Source organism: Macaca thibetana, chromosome 18, assembly GCF_024542745.1.
Source record: "Macaca thibetana thibetana isolate TM-01 chromosome 18, ASM2454274v1, whole genome shotgun sequence".
NCBI classification, from domain to species: domain Eukaryota; kingdom Metazoa; phylum Chordata; class Mammalia; order Primates; family Cercopithecidae; genus Macaca; species Macaca thibetana.
In genome coordinates this window covers 58,905,120-58,911,075 of record NC_065595.1, presented here as the reverse complement: position 1 = coordinate 58,911,075, position 5,956 = coordinate 58,905,120, and the positions used below count along the sequence as shown (strand labels likewise).

Sequence of the window (5,956 nt, the reverse complement as noted above, 5' to 3'; positions counted from 1 at the left end):
CTCAAAAAAAAAAAAAAAAAAAAAAAAGAAAAGCTTAATTAAGACAAGGTCTCATTATGTTGAACTCCTGAGCTCAAGAAATCCTGCCACTGCAGCCTCCCAAAATGCTAGGAGTACAGGCATGAGTTACCGTGCCTGCACCCCTCTCTTTTTTTTTTTTGTATTTTCAGTAGAGATGGAGTTTCACCATGTTGGCCAGGCTGGTCTTGAACTCCTGACCTCAAGTGATCCACCCACCTCAGCCTCCTAAAATACTGGGATGACAAGTGTGAGCCACCACACCAGGTGCCAGTTTCCATTTTTTTTTTTGTTTTTTTTTGTTTTTTGTTTTTTGAGACGGAGTCTCGCTCTGTCGCCCAGGCTGGAGTGCAGTGGCGCGATCTCGGCTCACTGCAAGCTCCGCCTCCTGGGTTTACGCCATTCTCCTGCCTCAGCCTCCTGAGTAGCTGGGACTACAGGCGCCCGCCACCGCGCCCGGCTAATTTTTTGTATTTTTAGTAGAGACAGGGTTTCACCGTGGTCTCGATCTCCTGACCTTGTGATCCGCCCGCCTCGGCCTCCCAAAGTGCTGGGATTACAGGCGTGAGCCACCGCGCCCGGCCTCCAGTTTCCATTTTTTAAATTACACAGGAAATTCATTAAGTCACATTCCTTACATGATGAAATTTGGAGAAAATATTTAATACGAGCACAAACAGAGCTATCATGCAGGCTTGTTTGCAGCTGTGAATTTGCCCAGTGTAACAAGGTGTCAGGTACTGCTTTCCCTCCTTCTGTGGAATTGCTGAATGCAGTTCATATCCATGCACAGAGGAGTCAAGTACCAAAAGCTGCACATCTACACTGATCTCCAGGGTTTAGTAAGAAATGTCTGAGCTGGCCAAATCACCCAAAGCCATCACTCTAGGTGCCTCCTCCTCCTCCTCCCTGCCTACATAACAGACTAGAGAGGGAGAGATTAGCAGAGTTTTGGATTGTTGGACTGGGAGTTTCATTGCAAATGTCCCCTTTGCAGAAAGTGCAGAAATGCTAGATCTCTTGGTAGTGAATATATGAGTTTCATGCTGGGAGTAGGGAGGATAGGTCATGGGGAACAGGTAGTGTGAACCAGGTAGATCTACAGACCTCCACACTGCATAATTTCTGAAAGACCCACTCCTGCTCAGTATATTGGAATTAGTTCCCCCATCTCTGTCTCCACAGCTTCTTTCTTCTCCAGGAGTCTCCTTCTCCTGGGGCCATGGTAGTTAGTCTCAATGTTGGCCTTCCAGTGCACTACAACTCTCTTGCATAGTCTCCTCCCATGCTGAATCTGGTTTGGTCTTCTGATCTGCTTTACCAATAAAAGGAGTTGGAAATGACACTGAAATTTCTGAAACTGGGTGATAAGTCTTGTGGTTTCCAAGTTGGCCTTTCACAACATGCACTCTAGGGAAACCAACAGCCATGTAAGAAGTCCTATTACTCTGGAACCAGCACGCTGTGAGGCTGCTCATATTGAAATACCTGATCAGGAGCTTTCTGCTCCATCAGCTGCTACTGGAGAGGAAAAATAGCTGTGTGTCCTCATTATCTCAATGTTGGTAGCTTAAAAGACAAGATGATGAGAATTGCAGAGCTTTGGCCCTAGCTCAGGAAAAGGCAGTAAATTGGGGGGATCATCATGGAGGATCATGGCAGACAGGAGACAGGACTAGATTGCAGCTCCCACTTGGACAGCAGTGTGTGGAGTCTTGCTTCGTGATCTTTTGCTCCAGAACTACTCAGGAATAAATCAGAAAGCTGAGAGAACCCACGAACCCTCTGGAGAAAGTGGATTGCTCCTGTAGGACACCGCAAATAGTGTGCTGGTATCCACAGCTGAGAGACCCACAGACGGCTCATATCAGAGGACTCTGTACAGACAACCACAGTACCAGCCTAGAGCCTGGTAGACTTGCTGGGTGGCTAGATCCAGAAGAGAGATAACAGTCACTACAGCTTGGCTCTCAGGAAGCCACATCCCTAGGAAAAGGGGGAGAGTACTACATCAAGGGAACACCCTGTGGGACAAAGTAATCTGAACAACAGCCTTCATCCCTAGACTTTCCCTCTGACAGAGTCTACCATGACTCTGTCATGGGAACCAGAAAACCAACTCTGGTAATATGACAAAACAAAGTTCTTTAACACCTCTAAAAAAACCACACTAGCTCAGCAGCAATGGCTTCAAACCAAGAAGAAATCCCTGATTTACCTGAAAAAGAATTCAGAAGGTCAGTTATTAAGCTAATCAAGGAGGTACCAGAAAAAGGTGAAACCCAATTTAAGGAAAAAAAAAAAAAAAAAAAAAAAGATACAAGAAATGAGGGGAGAAATCGTCAATGAAATAGATATCATAAATAAAAAACAATCAGGCCGGGCGCGGTGGCTCAAGCCTGTAATCCCAGCACTTTGGGAGGCCGAGACGGGCGGATCACGAGGTCAGGAGATCGAGAGACCATCCCGGCTAACACGGTGAAACCCCGTCTCTACTAAAAAATACAAAAAAAAAAAAACTAGCCGGGCGAGGTGGCGGGCGCCTGTAGTCCCAGCTACTCGGGAGGCTGAGGCAGGAGAATGGCGTAAACCCGGGAGGCGGAGCTTGCAGTGAGCTGAGATCCGGCCACTGCACTCCAGCCTGAGTGACAGAGCAAGACTCCGTCTCAAAAAAAAAAAAAAAAAAAAAAAAAAAAAAACAATCAAAACTTCAGGAAACAATGGACGCACTTAGAGAAACGCAAAATGCCCTGGAAAGTCTCAGCAATGGAGTTGAACAAGCGGAAGACAGAACTTCAGAGCTCAAAGACAAGGTTTTCCAATTAACTCAATCCAACCAAAGCAAAGAAAAAAGAATAAGAAAATATGAACAAAGCCTCTAAGAAATCTGGGCTTACATTAAATGACCAAACTTAAGAATAATTGGTGTTCCTAAGGAAAAAGAGAAATCTAAAAGTTTGGGAAACATACTTGGGGGAATAATCAAGGAAAACTTCCCTGGCCTTGTTAGAGACCTGAACATCCAGATACAAGAAGCACAAAGAACACCTGGGAAATTCATCGCAAAAAATCATTGCCTAGGCACATTGTCATCAGGTTACCTAAAGTTAAGAAGGTGGAAAGAATTTTTTTTTTCTTTCTTAGAAAGACATTTATTCAGCGTCATGATCAGACTATTACATTTAGCAATCGACAGCATGGGTGCAAAAAAAGAAAAAAATCTACATTAAAACCCTTTGTTGGAATGTTTTACACTTTCCACAGAACAGAAGCTAAAATAACCTGTTATACAATTAGTCACAAATACAGTCCTCTAGTTTTTTGCCCATACACACGAGTATTTGTCTAAAACATGTCTTCTTTGTAGCAGCTAGGCCCTGCCACTACTGTGCTTGGCTGAGTTCACAAATGTGTTGTAACCTGTAGCTTCCCTGTCACTTCTCTGGCTCTCCTCTCCTGCTAAGCTTTGTCTCCTAATTAAAATCTTCTGCCACTGCTATAGCTACTGCTGCCGCTGGAACCGCCATAGCCACCTTGGTTTCATGGTTTTGCCAAGTATTGGCCTCCACTGCCACAGGGGCAAGAGCTTCTGCCTCCAAAATTTCCTCCCTTCATGGGTCCAAAATTTGAAGACTAATTGTTGTAATTGCCAAAACCACTGTAGCTTCCACCACCTCCAAAATTGCTTCCATCATTACCAAATCCATTATAGCCATCCCCACTGCCACCATATCCATCACCACCATGGCTGCCACCAAAGCCACCACGACCACTGAAGTTTCCTCCATGACCAAAGTTGTCATTCCCACCAAAACCACCTCCACAACCACCACCAAAGTTTCCAGAACCACTTCGACCTCTTTGGCTGAATGAAGCACTAGCCATCCCTTGCTTTGACAGGACTTTCCTAACTTCACAGTTGTGGCCATTCACAGTATGGTATTTCTGAATGACAATCTTATCCACGGAGTCATGGTCCTCAAAGGTTACAAAGGCAAAGCCCCTTTGCTTGCCACTGCCTTGGTCAGTCATGATTTCAATCACTTCAATTTTTCCATACTCCTCAAAATAATCTCTTAGGTGATATTCTTCAGTGTCTTCTTTAATGCCACCAACAAATATGTTTTTCACAGTTAAGTGGGCACCTGGTCTTTGAGAATCTTCTCTTGAGACAGCTCTCTTTGGTTCCACAACTCTTCCATCCACCTTGTGTGGCCTTGCATTCATAGCTGCATCCACCTCCTCCACAGTGGCATATGTGACAAATCCAAAGCCCCTGGAACGTTTGGTGTTTGGATCTCTCATTACTACACAATCCGTGAGCGTTCATCATTGCTCAAAATTGCTCCTCAGGCTCTCATCGGTTGTTTCAAAGCTCAACCCTCCAATGAAGAGCTTCCTCAGCTGTTCGGGCTCTTTAGGAGACTCTGACTTAGACATGAGGGCAGGGAGAAGAGAGACTTTAACGATGCTTCTTTGGCGGTGTCCACAGGCAGAAAGCAGCAAGCTGACGAACGTATCTCTGAGGAAAGAATCTTAAGAGCTATGAGGGAAAAGCACCAGGTAACCTATAAAGGAAAACCTATCAGATTAACAGCAGATTTCTCAGCAGAAACCGTATAAGCTGGAAGAGATCGAGTCCTTATCTTTGGCCTCTTTAAACAAAACAATTATCAGCCAAGAATTTCGTGTCCAGCAAAACTAAGCTTCATAAATGAAGGAAAGATGCAGTCTTTTTCAGACAAACAAATGCTGCGAAAATTTGCAACTACCAAACCAGCACTACAAGAACTGCTAAAAGGAGCTCTAAATCTTGAAACAAATACTGGAAACACATCAAAACAGAATCTCTTTAAAGCATAAATCTTACAGGATCTATAAAACAAAAATCCAATTAAAAAAACACAAAAAGGCCGGGCGCGGTGGCTCAAGCCTGTAATCCCAGCACTTTGGGAGGCCGAGACGGGCGGATCACAAGGTCAGGAGATCGAGACCATCCTGGCTAACATGGTGAAACCCCGTCTCTACTAAAAATACAAAAAAACTAGCCGGGCGAGGTGGCGGGCGCCTGTAGTCCCAGCTACTCGGGAGGCTGAGGCAGGAGAATGGCGTAAACCCGGGAGGCGGAGCTTGCAGTGAGCTGAGATCCGGCCACTGCACTCCAGCCTGGGCGACAGAGCGAGACTCCGTCTAAAAAAAAAAAAAACACACACACAAAAAACAAATATATACAGGCAACAAATAGCACAATGAATGGAATAGTACCTCACATCTCAATACTAATGTTTAATGTAAATGGCCTAAAAAATGCTCCACTTAGGCCGGGACGGTGGCTCACACCTGTAATCCCAGCAGTTTGGGAGGCTGAGGTGGGCAGATCACAAGGTCAGGACATCGAGACCATCCTGGCTAACATTGTGAAATCCCGTCTCTACTTAAAATACAAAAAAATTAGCCGGGCGTGGTGGCGGACGTCTGTAGTCCCAGCCACTGGGGAGGCTAAGGTAGGAGAATGGCATGAACCTGGGAGGCGGAGCTTGCAGTGAGCCAAGATCACGCCACTGCACTCCAGCCTGGGGGACGGAGCAAGACTCTGTCTAAAAAAAAAAAAAAAGCTCCACCTAAAGAATACAGAATTGAAGAATGGATGAGAATTCACCTGCCAGCTATCTGCTGCCTTCAAGAGACATACCTAACACAGAAGAACTAAGCAAAAAGAAGAAATCTGGAGGCATCACATTACCTGATTTCAAACTATAGTGTAAGGCTGTAGTCACCAACCAGCATGGTACTGGTATAAAAATAGGCATATACACCAATGGAATAGAACAGAGAACCCAGAAATAAACCCAAATACTTACAGCCAACTGGTCTTTGACAAAACAAACAAAAACGTAATGTGAGGCCGGGCGCGGTGGCTCAAGCCTGTAATCCCAGC

At 45.1% G+C, this 5,956-nt stretch overlaps 1 pseudogene; it reads right to left on the bottom strand.

The window, feature by feature from the left end:
* Positions 1–3,495: 3,495 nt before the first annotated feature.
* On the bottom strand, positions 3,496–4,500 carry LOC126941285 (heterogeneous nuclear ribonucleoprotein A1-like; annotated as a pseudogene).
* Between the last annotated feature and the right edge of the window lie 1,456 nt (positions 4,501–5,956).